Consider the following 27,199-nt stretch of genomic DNA (forward strand, 5'->3'; position numbering starts at 1 on the left):
CTGTCGAGCACATTAAATATCTTCATAATATTCCAACCATTTTTCAGTACTTTAACCCCTTCGAGGAAACAGCCACTAACTATCTCAGTTGCTAATTTACTCTACCGATAATAAAACATCATTTACCTATTCACAAAACATATAAATCAAAATTTATCAATCATCTTTATTTCCTTTCAAAACTCAATGATTAAAAGGTCTTTAACTGTTTTGAAATTGAAATATTTATCCCTTGTTATGGAAAAGTCAATACTGTCAGTCAAGCCATGCTTGACCGTGATTCTTTCTTCAGAAGGAATACAAAACGGAAGATCCTCACCTTTTTTAACATATATTCATGAGCATATCTAGTATGGCCAATACGACGTTGCATGATGACCTCTTCAAATCTGGACTGACAACCCAAGTAGGTACAACCAATATAGGGTTTTATTGCAGGTAATTTATTGATACCTACTTGGGTGTCCCACTTCGTCTGCATCAGATCACGGATGTACGCTCTAATGATAGGTTTGTAATCAGAGTATGGGGTGAGAAGTGGTGTCACAGATTTTTCTAGTGCTGCCTTTGTGTTACCAGAAATTCCAACATGGCTGTCATAATCTTCCAGGAAAGGTGACTTTGTTTGGTCAAGTCTCAAGTATTTAAAGGCAATGTTCTGGAAGTTACATTACATTCAATACTAAGAAATAATTTTATAGCACAAAATCTAAGCTAATTAGTAATTAATTACATCCGGGTGATCAATTTTCAGGAATCATGTGCTGATGCTCTCGGCCGTCATCTACATCATTACTATTTTGTTTTGATTATCCAGGATTCATCTGAAAGCAAGTGCCGCCATCAGCCAGGGTCTCATGCAAGTAGACAAACTGTCTCATACGTGTGGGACCCAACAAACCCAATGGTCATCACATCCTGCAAGGGATTCTACGAACCATGGTATGTGTTTTGATAATAAATATGAATGAACCACATTCTCCTTCCGCCGTTTCAATGCTACCCTGTCTACCTGGCTACCTGATGTTGCCACGCAGGGTCATAGTCCGTATGATATGAAGGGACACCAGCTAATGGTAATACGCCCACTTTTAGAGCAATTGGGCCCGATCTTACGGCGAGGCTCAGTGATGGTGCTCCAGTGATGGTCCTCCAGTGATGGTGCTAAAGTGATGGTCCTCCACTGATGGTCCTCCAGTGATGGTCCTCCAGTGATGGTGCTCCAGTGATGGTCCTCCAGTGACGGTCCTCCAGTGATGGTCCTCCAGTGATGGTCCGCCAGTGATGGTCCTCCAGTGATGGTCCTCCAGTGATGGTCCTCCAGTGATGGTGCTCCAGTGATGGTCCTCCAGTGACGGTCCTCCAGTGATGGTCCTCCAGTGATGGTCCTCCAGTGATGGTGCTAAAGTGATGGTCCTCCACTGATTGTCCTCCAGTGATGGTGCTCCAGTGATGGTCCGCCAGTGATGATCCTCCAGTGATGGTCCTCCAGTGACGGTCCTCCAGTGATGGTCCTCCAGTGATGGTGCTCCAGTGATGGTGCTCCAGTGACGGTCCTCCAGTGATGGTCCTCCAGTGATGGTGCTCCAGTGATGGTCCGCCAGTGATGGTCCCTCCAGTGATGGTGCTAAAGTGATGGTCCTCCACTGATTGTCCTCCAGTGATGGTGCTCCAGTGATGGTCCGCCAGTGATGATCCTCCAGTGATGGTCCTCCAGTGATGGTGCTAAAGTGATGGTCCTCCAGTGATGGTCCTCCAGTGATGGTGCTCCAGTGATGGTCCGCCAGTGATGGTCCTCCAGTGATGGTCCTCCAGTGATGGTCCTCCTGTGACGGTCCTCCAATGATGGTCCTCCAGTGACGGTCCGCCAGTGATGGTCCTCCAGTGATGGTCCGCCAGTGATGGTGCTCCAGTGATGGTCCTCCAGTGATGGTCCTCCAGTGATGGTGCTCCAGTGATGGTCCTCTAGTGACGGTCCTCCAGTGACGGTCCTCCAGTGATGGTGCTCCAGTGATGGTCCTCCAGTGACGGTCCTCCAGTGATGGTGCTCCAGTGATGGTCCTCCAGTGATGGTCCTCCAGTGACGGTCCTCCAGTGACGGTCCTCCAGTGATGGTCCCCAGTGACGGTCCTCCAGTGACGGTCCTCCAGTGATGGTCCCTCCAAAGCGATGGTCCGCCAGTGATGGTGCTCCAGTGATGGTCCTCCAGTGATGGTCCTCCAGTGATGGTGCTCCAGTGATGGTCCTCTAGTGACGGTCCTCCAGTGATGGTCCTCCAGTGATGGTCCTCCAGTGACGGTCCTCCAGTGATGGTCCTCCTGTGACGGTCCTCCACTGATGGTCCTCCAGTGATGGTGCTCCAGTGATGGTCCTCTAGTGACGGTCCTCCAGTGACGGTCCTCCAGTGATGGTCCTCCTGTGACGGTCCTCCAGTGATGGTCCTCCAGTGATGGTGCTACAGTGGTTTCCTCCAGTGATGGTCCTCCAGTGATGGTGCTCCAGTGGTTTCCCCCAGTGATGGTGCTCCAGTGATGGTGCTCCAGTGGTTTCCTCCAGTGATGGTCCTCCAGTGATGGTCCTCCAGTGATGGTGCTCCAGTGATGGTGCTCCAGTGGTTTCCTCCAGTGATGGTGCTCCAGTGATGGTGCTCCAGTGGTTTCCTCCAGTGATGGTCCTCCAGTGATGGTGCTCCAGTGATGGTGCTCCAGTGGTTTCCTCCAGTGATGGTGCTCCAGTGGTTTCCTCCAGTGATGGTCCTCCAGTGATGGTCCACCAGTGATGGTGCTCCAGTGGTTTCCTCCAGTGATGGTCCTCCAGTGATGGTCCTCCAGTGGTGACGGTCCTCTAGTGATGGTCCTCCAGTGATGGTGCTCCAGTGGTTTCCTCCAGTGATGGTGCTCCAGTGATGGTGCTCCAGTGACGGTCCTCTAGTGATGGTCCTCCAGTGATGGTGCTCCAGTGGTTTCCTCCAGTGATGGTCCTCCAGTGATGGTGCTCCAGTGGTTTCCTCCAGTGATGGTCCTCCAGTGATGGTCCTCCAGTGGTATCATTTTCTATGATTATATAGTTTTATTATAACGCGATGTCAGTTTTAAGTCAGAATCTGTGATACTGTAGTTGTTTTACTCTCCATTGATCACAGGGTTTTTAGTTTAAAACTGAATATATGTTACAGTTAATATGTATAATCAGTAAATGTGTATGCTTACTGATTTTTTCAGTGATTATGTTACTGATTCCGTCAGGGATTATGTATATTTACTGACATTTTTTTTGCTTAGATCGATGGTCATGCTGTTCATCCCTGAACTGTCTGGTCCAGAATCGATTATTTACATACCGCCGCCATATAACTGGAATATTGCCGTATGCGGTGTAAAACTACACTCACTCACTTATATACGTCACGGTATGGCTGAAGTATAGCCGACGTGACGTTAAATATAAACACTGCTGAGGTACATTGTAATGTTGTAAATCATGTATTGGCCCTGTGAACATCTCTGAAATTGTCACACTGAGGAGGCTGAACTTGTAAAATTGTGTTTTTATAACGATGGCTTCATCTTCTGTTTAACCCACTCGTATTTCACTATAGTTTACTGTGAAACAATACAAATATTTAATTAGGGGAAACATGGAATAACAGAAGGAGCCAACGTCGGCAAATTCGGCAACTATTGAATGTCAATGTAGTCTCTTTCTGGGAAATGAAATGAATTTAGGTACATTGGAAGATTAGCAGTATGCCATATAATAGTAGAAATGATTTCCTGTAAATTACAACAATGAATATTTTTTAAGTGACTGAAGATTTGTAGAAATATTCGCAATACAGATTTTTTTCACGTTTTTTCACTCTTCTCCAAATTGGCAGACAACAAACCGCATGTCATGATATACTTGCACAGCACTGTTGGCAGTTGAAGTTTACAGTGTATCATAAAGAATCTTACTTTCTTGGTAACAATGTAATTTAACCACTATGTGTACAGTTGCACCAGGAGAGCAGAATATCCCGTATTCAAAATTGGTCGCCGGATATGTTGGTCAGAAGAGTGAATGAGTGAGTTTAGTTTTACACCGCACTCAGTAATATTCCAGCTATATGGCGGCGGTCTGTATATAATCGAGTCTGGACCAAACAATCCAGTGATCAACAACCTGAGCATCGATCTACGCAGTTGGGATACGATGACATGTGTCAACCAAGTCAGTGAGTCTGACCACCCGTCTCGTTCGTCGCCTCTTACAACAAGCATGGGTTACTGAAGAATATTCTATCCCGGATCTTCACGGGTCGTTGGTCAGAAGTGAAGATCTAATATAAGTGCGTGTGTTGTCAGACTGGGTGATCTGGTTGACTGTGTGTCTCCCTACCTGGATGGTGTAAATCGTTTTCTAACAATATCAGATTGTGTACAGACTTGATTATTTAATGGCCGTCGTTTCATAAGTTGACTACTGTTCAGGTTGCGTTAAACAATGAACAAACAAATACACCAATTTTTTATTGCATCCGTAAGGTTTACAGTGGAACTACATGTTTTATTTCAGCCAAGTTTGGTACCTGTGTCTGTAAACGCTCACCACAGCCGGCAGCACCTTAAAGATCTTACGGAAACCAAGGCTCAATGTGATTCAACGGTGGCAAATTCGGTAGGATCCATGGTCTGCCGGTGGCTATGTGGAAATAAAGTTATATACGTTAGTAACGTTGGTGGATATCTAACAGATAAACAATGTTAACACATGGTTGGTAGTCAATCTGACAATTTAGACCTTTCCTTTAGACCACTATCTCAAAAGTGGCAGACAAGAAACCACGTCCCACACTGTCCTTGTACGGCGCTTTTGGCAGTTGAAAGGTGCAGTGAAATTTAACAACCATGTGTTCATCTTTTTAGCAAGGTTACGCGTGAGCAAGTAAAGCGTTATGCCACTGTCAGCATTATGCCAGTGATGACAAGATAGGGAACATGAGAAATGGACTTCAAACACTGTACCCATGTTGAAATATTCCTTCTGTCCATGGGTCTCTTAAAAAGCCAAATATATTTTGCAACACCCCCCATACAGAACTGGCCGCCAGAAACTTATATTGGTCAAAAGAGGAACCCGTGAAGTTCCGGGTTAGAATGAACCTTCAGGGACACATGCTTGTCGTAAGAGGCGACTAACGGGAACAGGTGGTCAGGCTCGGTGACTTGGTTGACACATGTCATCGGTTCCCAGTTGATCACTGGATTGTCTGGTCTAGACTCTATTATTTACAGACCGCCGCCATAAAGCTGGATTATTGCTGAGTGCGGCGGCGTAAAACTAAACTCACTCACTCACTCACTCAAAAGAGGTGATCTGAGGGTTCGTAATGCCGCACTGCAGACTGATAGCGTCTGATGTCTGTGTTGTTGCTCATTATATCAATCACGGGTTTGATTGGTTCAAACTTAATCATTCCCAAGCCATCGTCATACAGTCGGACCTTACTTAGTGTGGTGTTAAACAATAACCTGAAAGAACAAAACGATACCCGGTCTGAAATAAGGAAGCTCACCTAAAAGATTAGGATCCAGCGTAGGCAGAGTCATCATCTTCAGCAATTCTAGAAACGAGGTGACGCCTTGTACTGTGAAATGAAATTGAAATACATTGGAGGTTTGGTGGACATATGATATGGATGAATATATTCACTGAATGCTAAAGATTATTAGACCCTTAACTTTCTGTCACCCTTCAACCTGGCATAGAAAAATCTAATGTCACGATATTCTTGTACTAATGCCACCTAGAGTATGTGTCCACTCTGCTTTCAGAGGGGATACAAGAAATGGAGTTCACACAACGTAAGTATGTGAGGGTCGAAAGCCTGGTTTTCGGCGTATTGAGCGAACCTGTTTGCCACTAGCTACCCACACCGCCCTCAACATTTTGCAAATAAATGGTTTGGGTTTCTATTTTTTTATAGAATCAATTTCTAAATATTTCATGTCTCAATCTTTTGAGATTTGGGGGTCTTTAAAAGCAAATGTTGTGTTTCAACACAGTTTGTAAGTAACATGGCGAACTGACATTAACGCATTAAGACAGAACATTTTAAACACTGACTGACTGACTGTTTTTTACGCCGCTTTTAGCAATATTCCAGCAACATCACGGCGGGGGACACCAGATATGGGCTTCACACATCGTGCCCATGTGGGGATTCGAACCCGGGTCATCGGCGTGACGAGCCAACGCTTTAACCATTAGGTTACCCCACCGCCCCACATTTTAAACACCAGATTGTAGAGGTGTGTCAAATATAATATACAAAGCCCATTCCACATCCTTAAGAGCATGCTCCGTTGTACCTCAAATGTTGTGAAATGAAAACACCAAAGGATGGAACTGTGGATAGTTCCTCGACTTGAAGGAAACATTGACCATTGGAAAATTGAAATCATCCCTTGCGTCATACACCTTGTGGATATTTGTCAGTCTGAAACTTTATGCAGAGATCTAAATATCAAACACACGAGGCTCTCTCACCTGTCTACTATTTTATTAAAGTTCTGGTGGGTAAATCAGTAGAACGGAATTGGCGGGTTGATGGTTAGTGAACGATAATAGATCATAGATATTCTTGAAGCTTTAGGTAAATTGGCCAAATCACCTTGCTTTCATAATGCCAACCGAAGTAAAAATTCTCATTCGTATGCACAACAAAAGAGATTCACAGGAATGGTAGCACAACTGGTGCACATGAGGATGCCTACTTATTGTCAAATGTCCTGATACTTTGAAGATAGACACGTAAATATATCTGTTTTCCATCGATCAAGTAATGAAATGTTTTCTGAAATGTTGTCATGTGGGAAAATTGTGCACAATGCTTTACTTCAAAAAGATGGTAAGAATGTATGCAAATCCTTCGAGTTGACAGTAATTTAAGCTTAGTTACCTAGTACTGGCGCTGCATGGGTGACACATACCAGGGTGACGAACAGAGCCAACTTCAGAATCATTGTTGATGCTGAAACACTAGATCAAATCCACCTTTCATCATTATTACATCTCCATTATATTACGTTTGTTTGTTTGTTTCGGCAATTTGGTGTTCAGCAACCCATGCTTATCGTAAGAGGCGACAGTCGGGATCAGCTGGTCAGGCTCGCTGACCTGGTTAATGCTTGTCATCATATTTAAATGCCGTAGGTCGTGCTTATGGGTGTCAATCACTGGACTGACTGGTCCAGGCTCGATTGTTAACAGACCGCCGTCATATAGCTGGAATATTTTGAGTGCGACAACAAATATATCTGAACAATGACAGACATCCTCGACTTTGTGGGACTTAAACCCATCGTTTACTTCTTCTAAAATGCTGCGGACCAGAAACTTTTCATTCAGATTTTTTCTCTGAAAATGAAATCTCTTAGGCATTCTTGATCGGACTTTAGGGATTAAGGGACCTTTCATACGTTAAACGCAAACAAAGAAACAAATCTATGGACAAACCAAAGTTGTTGGAGAATCCCAGCGGGGAACATCTGAATACACACTCGCGTCAAAGAGCTGGAATGTTTCTGAGTGAGGCATCAAACAATATTCACACCGAGGAAACTTCAAACTGAGAACTTAATAACGAATTAATATTTCTCTTCATATGACCACGATGTGAATAAAATAAAATGCCTTGACATTGATATCTAGTTTGGTTTATAAACAATGGCAACTTACATGTATTTACTCCTGCGTTGCTGTTTGAAGAAACTGATAATACTGAACTGTGTCTTCCTTATATAACGCCAGCATGTACTTCAGTCAAGGTCCTTCTGTTTACCTTTATAAAATGATTAAATAGTGTCACCGTGACCATGCATGACACAGGGCATATGTCAGTTATTATTAGCTCTTTCAAGACTTTATCAATTTATGTTTTTAAACTTATAATCTTTTAGAACATCTGCTGGCTTTCTACACAGTGAATGCACTCAGAATGGGTCCTTGCAACCTGCGCTGATAAACCACAGGGGCGTGTCACGCTTAGAAACAGCGTTAGAAAGACATATAGGTACATAGACCCTACCCTAGTACTATATAAAAGGAAAGGGATGTAACGACGGAACAACCCCCTCCTCAATCAAAGTTAGATTTCACCACGTAAAGTATTTTTAAGGCCCCGTCGAGGCCTACGGATCGAAAGCGAGATGATGTCCCCACAAAATGAGCTATAAATGGTCACAATCGGATCATTATTTCAAAAGTTATATGCCACGACTCACCGAAAACAGCTACCTCCGCAATTCCAAGCCAAAATCATGGATCACCCAAGACAGCGAAAACTCACCTTTTAAATTCGTTTATTAATTCCAGCCACGCTGACAGCACCTATGTGGGGCTAGATTCGACCGGCAGCGGCATTCCACGGGTCTAAAAACCTATTGCAACATCTACAAATCATTTCCTCGACAGTAAGCAGGCACTTTCTCCAAAACCACCGGCAATCATACTCACTTGTCGGCCAAAGACGGCCTTGACATTCCTGTGGTGATTGTTCAGGGCATCTTAACTGGTGTGGGCTACAGGGATCATATTCTTCGACCTGTGGCAATTCCTTTTCTGCAACGTCATGGCCCTGGGTTAACATTCCAACAGGACAATGCCCGCCCTCATACGGCAAGGGTTGCTGTGGATTTCTTGCAACACCACAACGTTGACTTACTGCCTTGGCCTGCAAATTCACCGGATCTCTCCCCGATAGAGCATGTTTGGGACGCCGTCTTCCTCATCCGCCAGATAACGTCCTTGACCTTGCAACAGAACTTGAGAGAATCTGGCGTTACATCCCACAAGCCTTCCTTGCACGTTTGATAGGCTCTATGCGTCGTCGATGCAGGGCTGTTCTCAATGCCGATGGTGGACATACCCGTTATTGAGCTTGTGACATGGTCGTTTGACCCCTGTCCCGCTTGTGGATTCGTGACGTCATTCTGATTGACTTTTCAATTGAAATTCTCCCGACTTGCTATGGTCTCATGATCCCTCCATTAAAGTTTATATGTACCTTTGACATTGTTATCGTACTTATCAACTGGGATGATATTTTGACAATGCACAGTTTCTTTATGTGGCTAGTATATGTTTATAGGATTCTCAGAAAAGGTAACTTGCATTTATGCGTTTGGTCAAGATTCGATTATTTACAAACCATGTGATGAAGGTTTGGTGAGAAGTGCATTCAATCAGTCAGTACTAACAAATGATTTGACAGCACTAAAAAAACTAGTATGCAAATTATACATTATTCAAAACACCCGGGTCATCAATTTGTGCCGTTTCTGGTTCACTACCTGGCGTGCTCATTACTTGTTTCGTCTCATCACTGTCACTGATATCATTTATTTCACTGCATTAGATCGTTTCGATCCTGTTCAAAGTTACATCAAAGTTGCCTCTTTTCGTTTTTGTTGCTTTTATTTTCTATGATCCATCCGATACCAAAAGCTCCTATCATCGGCTAGTGACGAACTATCTCGTACAAGTGGGGACCACCCAAACCCAAAGGTAATCGCATCCTACAAGGGATTCTATGAACCATGGTGTGTGTTAGGTAAGAAATATGATTATAACACTTCCATTTCCATTCTCTTTCCACCGTTACCATGAAATCCTGTCTATCCAACTAGATAATTGGCATGACGGAGAGAGAGAGAGAGAGAGAGTGCGTGTGTAATTATATATTTTTAATAATAAGCTGACAACTGACTATCTACCTCATTAGTCAATGTTTTCAGTTTCATAGGCTCGCTGAGCAATCTCAAGTCTATGATTGGAAAACACGTGAGAATAAAACCAACCAACCAACCAAATCTTCTTCAGGTCCTCCAGGTCAAGTGGGCTGGTGAATAGTGGATCCTCCAAACCTTTTCCACTGTTTCACCTCTCCAATGTAAATTCCTCTGACATCCTCAACAGCTTACACCTAACAATCCATCTGTTAGGCAGACAATATAACAATATATTTGTTAGGCATCATCATGCACATTTTCATCGTTTAGAGTTACCTCCCCTGGTGGTTTAGAGAAATATACTGTCTTGATCATTCGATCCGTGGTGTGACGATATTGCCAGACTGGAGAAACTTTGTCATCTCTTTACTATGGCATTATATTTTGTTCAAATCAATGGTATTTACCCCTATTTCCTATTTAACACGAAAAAGAATATGGCATTAACTCAAATACACTGTTGTAATCAAATTTGGTCAAACTCTTATTGACCTCTATATTATGTTGTTGTGGTGATGATAGTAACATTGGTGAATATACGTTCGACGTGTGACGATCTGGACTAGAATGGGTCTTCAACAAAACATGTTGTAAAAGGCAGCTAACAGGATGTGGAGGTTAGACTCGCTGACTTGAAGATCAATCTATATATTTAACACTCCGAAAACAGAACTGGTCGCCAGAAACCTTTGTTGGTTAGAAAAGGTGGTTGTAGGTCAGTTTCGTTCCCCTGATATCACTCACTGTTTCGACTTGTTCAAACTTTATGAATTACAGACAGTCATTTTACAAGTCGACCAGTGTTCAGTGTGTGGCGTTAATAAAAACAACAACAAAAGTGAGAAAAGTGGGTTAATATTATTCGTCAGTATTTCAGCCATACCGTGACGAGAACAATAACTTATAATATTAAGATCAATAAAATGAGAAATTAAAAGCCCGTTGATGAGGAACAGTAAAACGACTCTTTTAACATATATCAAAGTAATCAAAGTAAAGTCAAACTGGCTTGTTATCATAAAGCAATATTATTAAAGAGAACTCTATAATACATGGGGACCTTTGCTACCTGCATGGACCGGTATTTACACCATACCTTCAGCTGTTGAAGATTGTACTCCAAATTAGCCAAATATTTTTAATAACCCTCATATTCTGCGATTAAACAAAGTATAAATAATGGAATGAAATTTGAAATGAAATTGGACTTACATACATTCTCATGTGGACAATAATTTTACGCTAATTCAACACCATTTGAAAGTATTGCCACTAACAGTCAAGGTTATTTAATCATTCTTTCCAAATAAATTGCTTTCATTAATTACAATACAAAATCAAAATTGATCAATTAGTTCTATTTTTGGTAAAAACCCCAACTAAGAACAAAATTAGGATGAACTTGATTAAAAAGATCACTTACCGTTTTGACATTGAAATATTAGTCCCTTGTAGTGGTAAAATCAATGCAGTCAAGCGGAATATGCTTAACCGAGATTCTTTCATCACAATGGATGCAAACGGAGGATCTTCACCTTTCAATAAGTATTCGTGTGTTTTGCTGCTGTGGCCAATGATGACCTCTTCAAATCTGGACTGACAACCCAAGTAGGTGTAACCAATTGCTGGTTTTATTTCATGTAATTTATTGATACCCACTTCTTTTGCATTAGATCACGGATATAAGATCTAATCACGGATTTGTAATGAGAGAGTATGGAATAAGAAGTGGTGTTACAGATTTGTTGAGTGCTGCCTTAGCGTCAGAATTGATCAGTTGTGTTCCCATATATTCAAACATGGCTGGGTATCCAACAGCAGGGGATGTCGTACTGGCCAGTAGCAAGATCATTATTTCTATTAAAAGTGGATGTTTACTGGATTTATTTTTTAATAGCTTGCAGACAAGAGTGGGAGTCCAAAAATATTATATATTGTTGATATTTGGAGTGATTTTAATATATGTTAGAGCTGTTAATATGGCGGCTTCTTCTGCTGTGAAAATTTAGCTATCAGCGGGTAATCTACAAGATATTGTTCTGGATCCAGTGACAGTGGCACAAGCTACTGCGCCACCAACCTTGGATTCATCTGTAAATTTGTAGGAATTATATTTATTTCTCAGCTACATAAATTCTTGTCTAGATTGCATTTCATTAGGTTCTGATCTCTTAGTAGTGATCAGTTTGAGGTCTACGTGTGAGTCTCACCATTGCCAAGGAGGCAATGTGAGCAGCTGAAATGAAAGGTTTAACTCTTATTAGGTCTTCAGACGAAAGTCTGGAAGACCTACTGTTATTATCCGTATATTCTTATTATTATTTGTACAAATTTTGTGACAGCTCTCCTGACATAACCGCTGGGCCGATTTTCATGAAACTTTCAGGGATGATAGCCGGTATGCTGCAATGGATACATAGTGGCATTCGTAACTACTCGTGTCATTCCGACAGGTCGGATGGCGTCTCGTACCCCTCTCGTGGCCATGTTTACGACTGGGCCCTGTCTAATAATAGTCTAGTACTATTGCCAAGGAAAGATAACTCTGAATTTCCAAACATGGCCCCTAGAATATCCAATATCCCGTGGGCAAAACAGCAATACAGTCATTCCCTTTGTTAATATATTTCAGTGTTTAAAATTTCTGATCCTTTAGCTCAGAGTTTCTGTTTAAATTGTGCTTTGCATAGTTTAGCGAAGTTTCAAACTTCAACGGTGCCGCCATTTTCATGCTTCGAAATGCGTTTTACTACGCGCGATTTGATTGGTTTGCCACGATTCTTGGCAATAATGGCGTACGATAGGGGTAGGAGTCTTCTTGTAAGTCACGGAAAGAGGCGAGTAGTTACGAATGACATAGTGGAAAAAATTCCAAATTCCGGCTTCCGGTAAGGACAGATAACCCAAAATGTCAAAATCTTTCAAACTCAATATCTCCAAAACTGTAAGCGATAAATGTACCAAGTTTTCACTCAATTGGCTGGAAGTTGGCTGGCCGGTCACATTTTCCGCTATTTTGAAAAAAACTGAATTTGTTGTCGATTTTCACGTTTTGACGGTGCCTGTGGTAAAAAATCTTCTTCTCCAGAACGGCATATAGTACAATCGTGTTCGATATATCATTTGAAAGCCCACACTCCGGACTACTTAAACCCTTCAAGGCATATCGATATCTTAAATAGTTTTGGAGTTATCACCTTTGGAAGTTGGTCAATTTTTCTAAGACGCATTTTGATATGGTTCATAAACATGTCACAGCTCTGCGAAAACCCAATGTATTTCATTGTTCAAGGTACCAAAATGTGTAGACAATTGAATACGAAACATTTTTGCTTTACGTTATGGTTTTGTAAAATTCAATAATTACGTCACAAACACAAACTATGCGATTTTTCACAGTTCCGCATGTTTTGACGGTGCCTGTGTTTAAAAATCTTCTTCTCCAGAACGACATATAGTACTATCGTTTTCTATATATCGTTTTAAAGCCCACACTTTGGACTACTTAAACCCTTCAAGGCATGGCGATATCTTGAATAGTGTCGGAGTTACTACCCTTGGAAAGTTGGTCAATTGTGTCAAAACGCATTTTTATAGGGTTCACAGCTCTGCGAAAACACAATGGACTTCATTTTCCAAAGTACCAAACTGTAGATAATGAAATGGGAAACATTTCTGCTTCACATTATTGTTATGAAAAAGTCAATAATTACGCCACAATTACGCCACAAACAGGGAGGGACATTAGGATTTTCGCATTTTGTCAGTGGTGAGATAACTGAAGGAAGCGACAGTAAAATCTAGCAACAGTAGCCACTTCCTGGTTTTCCAATGCCCAAAGCAATAGTTCCCCTTATAACAGGCCGTAGCTCCTTTGTTCTTGAGTCTACAGTCAAAACAATTATTGTTCTGGAATTGGCAGGATCTAATCTCTCCAGCAGTTTGATTACCAGCCTGACTGTGACATGATCACGCGAACCCTTTCTGCTACATTTTCATGATTGCAGGAATCCAGCACATAAACGCACAATATCTTAAAACACTGAAATGGACGCTCCAGTTTGTGTCCAAAGAAACAGTATAAGTAAGGTGGCCGCGGGAACTGTGCGGGAAGTCTGAACACCGTCAGTATTGCCCAGGAGGCAATCCTAGTTCTTATTATTATTATACACATCTTGGTGTACAGATACTCATAAAGAGGATTACAAATACAGTCGACAACACGCATAAATGTTTTTATGCCATCTGTAAAGTATACATGATCAGATATGCACCCGCGGCATGACGTTTTTTGTTTCAGCCGAGTATGGCATTTATGGTTGGAAGAAGAAGAGCCTGTTCCAGGGCAGGATCAACACAACCGCCGTCACCACAGGGATTCAAATTTTTTTGGATGGCTCTGACGGGTCCTACGGTGGAGCGCTCGGGAGGATTAAAGTGTATTCTTTCCGGAGTGTACTGCCGATGATAGTGATAATCTGATGAAATACATTGGAAGGTTTGGTGGATGTTAAACAGGACAAAGGTGGTTACTGTGAATTTAACATATGGTTCGTGATGAGTCAGACGATTTAGAACTTTCACTTTCTCCAGTATGGCACACAAGAGACCATGTGTCACTATATCCTTGTATATGGCTATTGGCAGTTGTTTGGTGAAATGAAATTAACAACCACATTTACATTTGCACTAATATCGCTTGGTATTTTGCCAATTTAGCAAAGTGAAATGTGAATGAGTAAGGGTTTATGCTGCTTTTAGAGTGAGTGAGTGAGTTAAAATTTAAAGTCACATCGCCAGTATTTCAGCCATATCGTGACTATAAAAGTTGTAAAATTGTAAATGTATGCATGACATAAAACAAACTCATATACTTACCTGTCTGCGAAGGACAGTAAAATAACCAGTGTATCACAGATTTATACTTAAAACTAGCATATAACCATAAAACACTATTTCTATCTTTAACGGTACAATATCAAAATGGGCTATATATTGCCAGCAACTGAAATTTAACAACCACGTGTACATCTGCATTAATATCGCTTGGTATTTTAACCATTTTAAGAAAGTGAAACGTGAATGAGTAAGGTTTTATGCCGCTTTTAGAAATATTCTAGCCGGGGACATCAGAAATGGCCTTTACACACTGTCCTATTCGAATTCAATCGTAGAACAAACGCTTTAACCACTAGACTGCCCTGACAAGTCTGGACCTGTTTTTTGGTTTTATCAACTTTTGAAGTCCACTGAGACATGCCTATAGGTGTAGGCCTACCGCCCATGTTCATACAGGTTGCCAGTCAGCATATAATGTACATGACAATATATCTATATGGAATGATAATTAATCAACAAGTTATTCGGAAGCAATTTGCATAATATATATATACATGGCCAGCTTTCTAAATACATTAACATCTGCTGATGCCCAAAGCATATTATGTTTGTTATGCGTAGGGTATGATATACATTTAGAAGGTGTGTACTTCTCACGCAGTGTTTTATATCGGATACAAACCATCAAAACATGATATTCATCTTCGATGTAGCCTTCAATACATATAGTGCACACCCTCTTATCTACAGGAATATTAACATGATCTGCCTGTTTCTATTTTGAGTCCAAATAAACTACAACGAAACAGCGCCATGGCCACGCGGAATTTTGCGATTGTTAATTGTTTGATTTATATTTCCGTTCCAAAGGTACCTTTGGCAAAAAGCTATGTAATATCCTTAACCGAACTTTTCTAACCTGAGAAGCCGAACTTTTGGTATGTTTATCCCACGATGGTGTTTTAGAAAAACTAATATACAAATATTTTTATAATGGCACGCACTCGAGTCATTTTTCTCCATAATTCCATTTTCTCTTCTCGAGGGAATACCTCTATATTTGAAAACAACCACTTTAATCTTGTCCAAATGAACTGTTAACTTGTAATTATTGCAATATGATTCTAAAATGTCTATTCTTTTCTAGAGACCAAAGATTGTGTCAGATATTAAAATAACAATAATATGAACAGCTCAATCATCTCTGTATGAAACTAGATACCAGGTTTACACGTGGGTTCAATTTCCTGTGCTAATTCATTGATAAAGATAGAGAACAGATATGGGCTAAAGACGCAAGCCTGTTGTACACCCAAATCACAGTCAAACATATCCAAATACATATTAACATGACACATAACACATGAACGTTCTCGATTGTATACGGCTTGTACTCCGTTTAACACTTATGGAGAAAACCCATTCCTCATCAAAACCATCCATAATTTAGACCTATTCACTAGATCGAAAGCTTTTGAGAAATCTACAAATACGGCATAAAGTTTTCCCCTTTTCTTTGATCCATACCGTTGAATCACTGATTGAGAAATAAATATATTGTCAATGGTAGAGTATCCCTGACGAAATCCGGCCTGTGATTCCATAAGATTTTCATAGGCATTAGTCCACAAAGTACGACGTCTATTCAAAATACACATATATTTTACTAAAGATGCTTAAAATGGTAATTCCTCGGAAATCGTTAGGAGAACGAATACCCCTCTTTTCATGAAAGGGAAAAATGATTTCCACCAACCATTCTTCCTGGAAGTGAGGATCAAATATGACATTGAATACTATTACCAAATCAAAGGAAGTCTGTAATACCTTGTGAGTACCTGCCGATTTGTTACATTTCAAACCCTTAACTGCTTCGTCAACTTCATCTTCAGGAATCTGAGAGTCATGTCATCAAAACATTCGCCTATGTCTAAACCCACACTTTCATTGTGAACTAAGTCATCATTCTTGTTAAATATACTACCCATCAAAAGTTTAGACTCACTTAAAGCAATCACTATATGTTTTGCGTATATGTATGGTTACATCGAAGATGAATTTCTCCACTAACTTTGGGGAACCAAGTGCAAACTGTATGCTGATGAATTGCACGAGGATCATGCATTAAATTGCATTAAAAGCATGTGCAAATATCGTGCATGTGAACAGCTGTGTTGTGGTGTAAAATCTTGTAAAAATTCGCCAATTTTCACTCACTTTCATCATTTTTTTAACCCATGACAATAATCTTTTCAACGTTACGAATTTGTTTTACAATACATCTGTTCATGTGTAAACAGTACCTTTAAACAGTATGGAACATTTTGCAAAATCTAGTTTAGAACAGTTGACTTAAGTAAGTGGCTACATTTACACTAGTGAGTCTAAACTTTTGATGGGGAGTATATATTCATAAAATGGTTATGCCACTGTGTTTTGAATATATTGGGACGACGTTTCGACATGCCTAGTTGGCACGATGGGTGTTTACATGCATATTTACACTCCATGCGTTTGTAACAGTACGTAACCAGTAATGTTCATTGAGATCAGCGCTTGTTATATTGCATAACGTAATGCAAAACATGATGAATAAAAGAATTTAGAGGTATGTCAAACACAATTAATGTAGGGTCAATTTTGTGTTCTTCCTGCAATTGTCATATAACCACTTAAACCACAAAATTTCATGTATACTGGCAAACTAGGAATTTCCAAGATTTGTTACTGAGAGTGACAATAGTTTAAGTTTACTTACTTGTTGGTACTGGTCCTGAAAAGGTGACACATACCAGCGTGACGAACAGAGCCAACTTCAGAATCATTGTGCTGCAGAAACACAAGATCAGATCATGCTTCATCACCTAATCTATTGCATCTAAATTATATTGTGATTAACTGAGACTTTATCGAAATTAATGACGTTTTGCTGCCAAGCCAAATAATACGGATCGGCGAAGAAAATTATTTCAGATGTAACTGAGACAGGATGGTAATGATGACGTCAATTCAGCATCGATAAGTTGTTCACTGGTCTCGAGGGGGACATGGGCTGATGTACCCCCGATGTTTCTTTATGTTCCCCTCGCCCTTCAACCCATCAGCCCCGAGGGACCAGTGAACAACGTATTTATCTTACCGAACACCTCAATGGTAATTTTGAACTGTTTGAAGCACGGGTATCGGATCATGGTATGGCGTACCAGACGACAAGAAAAACAAATTTAGAGATATGTCCCTTCCATCGATTTGCATTCGCAAAACTTCGGTAATTTCCGTACATCATACGATGTTATTCGAGCTAAAGAATTACTACTACGAAGTACCAAATGAGTTCGGCATTCCCAGCGGGGTACGTAGAAAATGTTACTCGCTTGTAAGCGGGGTACATTGTAAATAATAGAAGAGCGCTCAGCCAATCAGAAAACGACATTTATGTGTGAGGCCAGATAATAGTGAATGAATAAAGGGTATCGATAAATGGATGGAACAGCCCCTGTGTGTTTACAGTACCTCTCACATGTGTTTGCGTCCGTGTGGCTGTCTGTACATGTCAAGATTTTAATGCTGTTATATTGCTAGACCACGGAGGTACTTTACTGTTCAAAAACACACAGACTGTCTTCTTGTCATGCCATTAGTTTTGAGCATAGGAAAACAACAGTATCCGTTCTGAACATTTTTTAATGTAATGGGGCCCTGGATCGACATTTCCACTCCGGGCAGAGGCTCTCTACCTTTGTTGAGTTCAGATAGTAATATCTGTATTTTAGCAACATATCAGTACTTTTACTTTGTGGCATAATGTCGTACTCAGCCATATTGTTTCTCCTTGTTTGGGTTAAGCTTGAATAAATACGCCAGCCTCTTTCAAACTAAGATGTGAAGCTGTGGAAATGTTAGGCTAAAATAATTGGGAAGACAAATCCATTGTTAGAGAAGGTTCATCTGGTAACTGATTTAGGATATCATTAACATTGGAACTTACAATTAAAGCAAATATAGTTAAAGATATGATGACACTGCTTTTTAAAGCAAAATAACTCTTCATATTCTGCTTATACAACACTATTAAACTTAGGTTTCACTTGTCAAAAATGACAATCATGTGACCATATAACAGTCATTTCTGAGGAAAACAAAATGCATGTTTTCCAAAAGCACATATATCCGGTTTAAAATAAAAGATATTTTGCATAATGGTTTTGTTTTTAAACTAAAAGTACTAAACCAAATTATGATAGTTGGGTTTTTTTCCTGAAAGGTTTCCTATGAGACAACCTATATTGGCAAATTATTCTGGGTGGCGCTTAACTTTTCATTCACAGTATACATTGAGCACAACACGCTGTGGAACATGTGACAAAATACACTACATAGCTGTAATACATCTACGTTGTCTGAGAAGCAAATATTCGCTGACATGGATAGGTTCACATTAACAGGAAACTTACATGTACGTTGTCTTCAGACGCTGGTTAAAGCTACAGAGAAATCTGAACTGTGTGTTCCTTATATACGACCCGTATTTATTTCTGTCAAGGTCTTTCTGTTTACCCTTTTGAAATAATCAGATAGTGTCACCCCGACTGTGCATGACACATGTTATCTGTCAGTTATTATTAGCGGTTTCAAGAAAAGGTTTAAATCAAAGAACGTGTGATCTTTAAGTCAATGAGTGAGTGAGTGAGTGAATGAGTGAGTTAAAATTTATAGTCACACTGGCAATATTTCAGCCATATCGTGACTTAAAAGTTATAAATTCATAATAGACACAATTAATTAATTATTGTAAAAACCTGCCAACGAAGGGCAGTACAATAACTAGATTACCACAGATAGAGAATTAAAACTAGCATGTAACTGTAAAATTCGACAACCTTTATGGACAATACAATATGAAAAAACGGGCTGGAGATCACCGGAAACTGAAGGTACGTCATCATGCTAGGGACACAAAGTCAATGAAACCCCATGGAAGCTCTGGGTCAGATATAGGTCTGTGCAACCTACGCTTGTCGAGCACGGTAAGTATGTTCATAATATTCCAGAAAAGGTTACTTTGTCTGGTCCAGCCTCAAGTATTTACAGGCCATGTGCTGGACGTTACAGTATACATGTTTGTATTCAGCACTAAGAAACAATTTGTTAGCACTCACACAAAAATGTACGCTTACTATTATTTTAAAGGATATTTATAGAGCACACACATCCGCGCAACAAGCGCATGCTCAAGCAAGGCGCTTGAGTATTCCATTGATCAACGGATGTCATTTTTTCTGGCATTCTATTTCTTTAACAAACTCAGCTCCCTGGGGAATATGCAACTCATGCAGCCTGTTAAGCGCAGCGAGTAATCACACAGCCTCATCCTCACAAGGTACCCATTTGCAGCTGGGTGAACTGGGACACATAGTCACAGTGTTTTGTCCAATGATACTGCACGTTACTATAGGTGTTGTTCGTGTTCGTGTGTCCACCATCTGGTCACCTACCATCGGATGAGTGGGTTCTTTTACGTGCACAGGGTTGTGTACTGCACACTAGGGGGTTGTGACAACACTGAAAGAGCCTGCAGGTAATGTTAGCTCCAAGGTTTTACACCGGTCACAAGTGTCATCCACATCATTACTGTTTTGCTTTGATTTTCCAGGATTCATCCGAAAGCAAGGGCAGTCATCAGCCAAGGTCTCGTGCAAATTGACAAACTGTCTCGTAGGACTCAACAACCCCAATGGTCATCACATGCTGCATGAATTCTACGAACTATACAGTCTAAGTAAACTTAGGCTCAGTATTATTCGTTACACTGCTATACTGAGTCTAACAAAACCTAGTAGAAGGTCGCTTAAGCTACCCTTTTGGACTGACCAATCAGAACACAGCTTACCAAATCGCGAAAGTTAACATTCCCACATACCGTTTGGACCTTTACCTAAAAAACTCGAACAATTCCGATTGCTATTTTCCGCACGATCGTTTCCGAGTGATACACGCAATGAGTATACCAGTCGCTGAAAATAGCGTTTTTGTCAATATTCAAGGATGTCATCTTGCGAAAATATTAGCAAATAGTAACCATGTCATTAGAAACCCATAAGTGCATATACTGCAGGTCAAATATCTGTGTTTTATGCGGCTTTTCGTTGGTTGATAGATCAGTGTCAGCGACCAGGGAAGAAAAAATCCAAAAAACGTTTTGTAAGTCCCGCCGAACCCTAACAAGTAGTCGTTGTCTGATTGGTTAAATCCGTTCGTCCGTCTCGCGTTTGATTGCACGGTCATAGGTCGCTCAAAGGTTAGCTGACGTGACCTTCTACTTGGTTTTGTTAGACTCAGTATAGCAGTGTAACAAAGAATACTGAGCCTAAGGTTACTTAGACTGACGAACCATGGTATGTGTTTTGATAATAAATATGAATGTACCACATTCTCCTTCCGCCGTTTCAGTGCTACCCTGTCTACCTGGCGTTGCCACGCAGGCTCATAGTCCGTATGGTATGAGGGGCACCAGTTAATGGTAAAACGCCCTCTTTTGGAGCAGTCGGAGCTCAGTGACGGTACGCCCTCTTTGGAGCAGCTGTTTGAGTAAAACGCCCTCCAGCATTTGACGGTACTCATTTTCGATGGTCATATGGTGTTACTATAACATGATGCCATGAAGTCAGATACTATGATACTGTACACAGTTGTTTTACTGTCCATTGACGACAGGTGTTTTAGTTCTAAAATGAAGGTATACATTGTTCTCGTCACGGTATGGCTGAAGTATAGCCGATGTGAAGTTTCATTGTAATATTGTAAATCATCTATTGGCTCTGTAAAAATCTCTGAAATTGTCATACTGAGGCTAAACATTGTCAAATTGTGTTTTGATAACGATGGCTTCATCTTCTGTTCACTCGTATTTCACTATATTTTTCTGTGAAACAATACAAATATTTAATTAGGGGAAACGGTGAAAAACAGAAGGATCCAATGTAGGCCAATTCTTCGGCAATGTTAATGTCGTCTTGATTTGGGAAATGAATTTTAACACATTTGAAGGTTAGAAGTATGGCATGTGATAGTGGAAAGGAATTCCTGTAAATTAAAACAATGAACATATTTATGGAGTGAGTGAAGATATGTAGAAATTTTCACAATATAGATCTTTCACTGTTGTTCACTCTTCTCCAACTTGGCAGACAATAAACCTCAGGTAATGATATGAACTGTTGGCAGTTGAATGTTATAATGTAATTTAACCACTATGTGTACAGGTGCACCAGGAGAGCAGAATATCCCACATTCAGAATTGGTCGCCAGATATGTTGGTCAGAAGAGTGAGTGAGTTTAGTTTCACACCGCACTCAGCAATATTCCAGCTATATGGAGGCGGTCTGTAAATATTCGAGACGGGAACCAAACAATCCAGTAATCAACAGCATAAGCATCGATCTACGTAACTGGGATACGATGAAATGTGTCAACCAAGTCAGTTGTCAGCGAGCCTGACCACCCGATCCCGTTCGTCGCCTCTTACGACAAGAAGGGGTTACTGAAGAATATGCTATCCCGGACCTCCACGGGTCGTTGGTCAGAAGAGATGATCTTAGTGTTTGTGTTGTCAGACTGGCTGATCTGGTTGACTGCTTGTCTCCCTACCTGGATGGTGTAAATCGTTTTCTAACAATATCAGATTGTGTACAGACTTGATTATTTAAAGACCGTTGTTTCATAAGTGGACCATTGTTCAGGATTGCGTTAAACAACAAACATCAAATACACCAGTTTTTATTGCATCCGTAAGGTTTACATTGTCAGATATGAACCCAGGAACTACATGTTTTATTTCAGCCAAGTATGGTACCTGTGTCTGTAAGTTGAGTAAGTACCCCTGTCGGTAAACGCTCACCACAGCCGGCAGCACCACAAAGATCTAACGGAGGCAAAAGATCAATGGAGCAGCCGGCAATACAACAGGGAAGCACCCATTGTGTGTCGGTGGCTATGTGGAAATACAGTTGAATACGTTAATAACGTCGGTGGATATCTAACAGATAAACAGTGTTAACACATGGCTGGTAGTGATTATGACGATTTAGACCTTTCACTATCGCACTGTCCCTGTGCAGCGCTATTGGGAGTCGAAAGGTGCAGTGGAATTCAACAACCACCTATGCTGGACGGTATAGGTTCGCATGGTCACTTTTGAAGGCTTGATCGTTATCGTGTTATTCTACCTCAATTGGCTGGACTGTTGCTCATAATATCGGTCACTGGTTTGACAGATTCCAGACCCGATTATTCCCAAGTCATACAATCGGGCCTTACTTAGAGTGGTGTTAAACAATAACCTAACGGAACAAAAAAAAAGGGTTTTTTCATGACATCTGTAAGGCTTGCAGATATGTACCCACGAGATGCATATTGCATTTTAGCCAAGTATGTGTTTATGTTTTTATGAATGGAAGAAAGATACCTGGTCTAATAGAAGCAAGACCGGGATCCACTATGGGAAGATTCTTAAGCAATTCCAGAAACGGGGTGCCGGTTTGTACTGTGAAATGAAACTGAAATATATACATTGGAAGGCTTGGGCAACATATAATAGCAAAAAGGACTTCCTGTCTCAACCCACCGCCTGAACTTGTTTACTAAGCTACCAACTCTGCCTGAACTTGTTTATCACACTACTCCCACCGCCTGAACTTGTTTATCACACTACTCCCACCGCCTGAACTTGTTTATCACACTACTCCCACCGCCTGAACTTGTTTATCACACTACTCCCACAGCCTGAACTTGTTTATCACACTACTCCCACCGCCTGAACTTGTTTATCACACTACTCCCACCGCCTGAACTTGTTTATCACACTACTCCCACAGCCTGAACTTGTTTATCACACTACTCCCACCGCCTGAACTTGTTTATCACACTACTCCCACCGCCTGAACTTGTTTATCACACTACTCCCACCGCCTGAACTTGTTTATCACACTACTCCCACCGCCTGAACTTGTTTATCACACTACTCCCACCGCCTGAACTTGTTTATCACACTACTCCCACCGCCTGAACTTGTTTATCACACTACTCCCACCGCCTGAACTTGTTTATCACACACTACTCAACCGCCTGAACTTGTTTATCACACTACTCCCACCGCCTGAACTTGTTTATCACACTACTACCCCACCGCCTGAACTTGTTTATCACACTACTCCCACCGCCTGAACTTGTTTATCACACTACTCCCACCGCCTGAACTTGTTTTATCACACTACTCCCCACCGCCTGAACTTGTTTATCACACTACTCCCACGCCTGAACTTGTTTATCACACTACTCCCACCGCCTGAACTTGTTTATCACACTACTCCCACCGCCTGAACTTGTTTATCACACTACTCCCACCGCCTGAACTTGTTTTATCACAGCCTACTTGTTTATCCCACAGCCTGAACTTGTTTATCACACTACTCCCACCGCCTGAACTTGCCTGAACTTGTTATATCACACTACTACACAGCCTGTAAATGCATTTATGATTCCCTTTAAGCCTGAACAAATAGAAACGATAAAGTTAAGAAATCCATGCTAAAAAGAGCATGCTCGATCGTACCTTAAAGGTTTTGAAATGAAAACACCCACACAAACCCAAAACAATTACGTCGATCAATAAAAAGGTTCAGCATATTTTGTCAGAAACTTTCAGATGACGTTTGTTTTCATTTTTGTCAATATGTCCTGATACTTTGAAGATAGATAGGTAAGTATGTCTGTGTTTACCACTTTCATTTGCAAACGCCCCAATGATCAAGGAATGAAATGTTTTCTTCAAACTGATGTTTCATCAGAACTGAACTCGGTCCTTGTCTGAGACAGTAACAATTCAAGCAAAATATCCCACAATCCTTAGAGCTGACATCACTTTAAGCGTATTTACCTTTTATTGGCACTGAAAAGGTGACACATACCAGCGTGACGAACAGAGCCAACTTCAGAATCATTGTTGCTGCTGGAACATTAGATTGGATCCATCATTCATCATTATCATATTTCCATTATGTTATGTTTGTTTGTTTGGCAATTTGGTCTTCAGTAACCCATGTTTGTCATAAGAGGCAACTAACGGGATCGGGTAGTGAGGCTCGCTGACTTGGTTGGTGCATGTCATCGTATCGCGTAGGTCGATGGTCTTGCTGTTGATCACTGGATTGTCTGATTTCCAGTAAGGCACCGAAACCTGTCATTTGTTGAACAAAAAACAACCAAAATCTTAGAACAACTGAAGGTTGTAGAAGATTCCCCGCTGGGAACACCTGAAAACACATTCAAAAATATTGTAAGAGTGTTGGATGTAGTGAGCCAGTAGGATTTAACGTCGCTTTTCAGAGTATTTTGTCATGGCGCCCAATATGTGGGGAAAGCCCAAAGTGATACATTCTCACGTTTACCACTTTGGTGAACACTGTGAGGACTGGTATGGTGCTGACAAACTTAAGACCGTTAGTGGAACACGATACCATACCAATCAATCAAGTCACCAGATCTACTTTGTCGCCTGTTACCATCAGCACAGGATGTTTGAGACTGGATACCGGTATATAACCAGGAGTCCAGGTAAGAATGTAGGTCCCCAGGCTCAGCTGTGATGAAAGAGGTAACATGGTTCATGGCACGTTATCACATCCCAATTTGGTAAATCGATGCTGATGATGTCAATCACTGGCTTGTCTGGTCATTACTCGATAAGTCACAGACTTGCCTCAAATAGCTGGAATGAGTGGAACATCAAGCAATACACAAACCAGGCAAACCTAAAACTGAGAATTGATATTTCTCTTCATATCGTTCTACGATTGCCTTCTAACCCGTGAAGATCCGGGTTAGAATTGGTCTTCAGTAACAAATGCTTGTCGCAAGAGGCGACTAACGGGATCGGGTGGACAAGCTCAGTTACTTGGTTGACACATGTCATCGGTTGACACATAGATCGATGCTCATGCTGTTGATCACTGGTTTGTCTGGTCCGGACTCGATTATTTACAGACCGCCGCCATATAGCTGGAATATTGCTGAGTGCGGCGTAAATCTAAACTCACTCTCTTCATATGGGTAAAACGTGAAGACAAACTTACATGTATCGTACTCCTGCGTTGCTGTTTGAAGATACCGACAATACTGAACTGTGTCTTCTTTATATAACGCCAGCATGTTCTTCAGTCAAGGTCCTTCTGTTTACCTTTATAAAATGATTAAATAGTGTCACCGTGACCATGCATGACACAAGACATATGTCAGTTATAATCAGATGTTTTAAGACTTTATCAATTTATATTTTATATACTTGTAATCTTTTACAACATCTGTTGTTCTATACACAGTGAATGCAGTCAGAATGGGTCCTTGCAACCTGCGCTTCTCGAACGAGGTAATGTTGATTGGATTCTCAGAAAAGGTGACTCGTTTTAATGCGCCTGGTCCAGTCTCCATTATTGACAGGCCACATGTTATTACATTTAGTAGTAGCTAAGAAATTACTTGATAGTACTTACTTGTCGAAGACTCGATTTGTTTACAAACAACGCCGTTCTGCTGTAATACTGCTGAAACAAATATATACTCATGATATTTTCACAATTGTACAATCGACTCTGCTTCTGGCAGAGATTTCTTCTGAATGTGGAAAGGGTTTTGTCGCTTCTATTTATACAAATCGTATGTAAATTATTCAGTTACATCCGGATCACAAATGCGGACTCGTGTCATCCCAGTCACTAATTTCATCGATTTTACTGCATTAGATAGTTTCGTTCGTCTTCCAAGTTTCATCAAAGTTACTCTTGCATGTCTTTACCTGTCGTTTCTATTTTCCGTGATCCATCTGAAAATAAAACCTGCCATCTATCATGGGCTGGTGTGATAAGACAGACTGTCTTGTACGACTGGGTGAGTTGAGGTGAGTTGAAATTGGGTTTAACGTCGTGCTTGAGAATATTTCGCTCATATGACGACGTGCATGCGTGTGTATGTGTATGTGCGGCTGCTTGTACTAGACTTAACTGGTTTTATAGTGCTAGCCCACTGAGATACCATGCCGCAGTGAAGCATGAATACCCCACTCAGACACATTATACTGACTCCGAGCCGACCAGTCCTTGTTGTACCCATTAATGCCGAACGCCAGGGACCAGGGACCAACAAGTACCATATTTTAACGTCTTTTGGTATGACGCGGTCGGGGATCGAACACGCAACCTTCCGCTCTCCGGGCGGACGCTCTAACCACTACACCATGGTGGCGGTCAGTACGGCTGGGACCTACCACATCCCAAAGGTCGTCACATTCTGCAGGGATTCTACGAACCATGGTATGTTTTGGTAATACATATGATTGTAACTGCCATTCTCTTTCCACCGCTACAGTGCAACTCTGAACGTTTGTTATTTCCATGTAGGCTAATAATCCCATGGCGCACGAAGGGGCGCCAGCTCATGGTAATTCGCTAACTTTTGGAGTATTCGGACAGTCAAGCCAACAGAAAAAGGTCAGTGAATGTCCTCCAATGCTTTCCTCCAGTTTTGCTGCCTACACA

The 27,199-nt window shown here is 41.1% G+C and overlaps 2 long non-coding RNA genes across 3 annotated transcripts; both read right to left on the reverse strand.

The window, feature by feature from the left end:
* Nucleotides 1-4,496: 4,496 nt before the first annotated feature.
* LOC124269960 lies at nucleotides 4,497-25,822 on the reverse strand. 2 transcript variants are annotated; one of them, XR_006896643.1, is made up of 4 exons: nucleotides 25,742-25,822; nucleotides 6,944-7,023; nucleotides 5,558-5,629; nucleotides 4,497-4,683 (listed from the first exon to the last, which is right to left on the reverse strand). It is a non-coding gene; the product is annotated as an uncharacterized LOC124269960 (long non-coding RNA). The 2 variants fall into 2 exon arrangements; XR_006896644.1 differs by lacking the exon at nucleotides 25,742-25,822 and adding an exon at nucleotides 7,723-7,829.
* On the reverse strand, nucleotides 13,993-17,457 carry LOC124269958. The gene is made up of 2 exons (XR_006896642.1): nucleotides 17,371-17,457; nucleotides 13,993-14,251 (listed from the first exon to the last, which is right to left on the reverse strand). It is a non-coding gene; the product is annotated as an uncharacterized LOC124269958 (long non-coding RNA).
* Nucleotides 25,823-27,199: the final 1,377 nt, after the last annotated feature.

This window comes from Haliotis rubra, unplaced genomic scaffold (assembly GCF_003918875.1).
Source record: "Haliotis rubra isolate DU_JTF1 unplaced genomic scaffold, ASM391887v1 Scf1489, whole genome shotgun sequence".
In the NCBI taxonomy this organism is placed as follows: Eukaryota; Metazoa; Mollusca; class Gastropoda; order Lepetellida; family Haliotidae; genus Haliotis; species Haliotis rubra.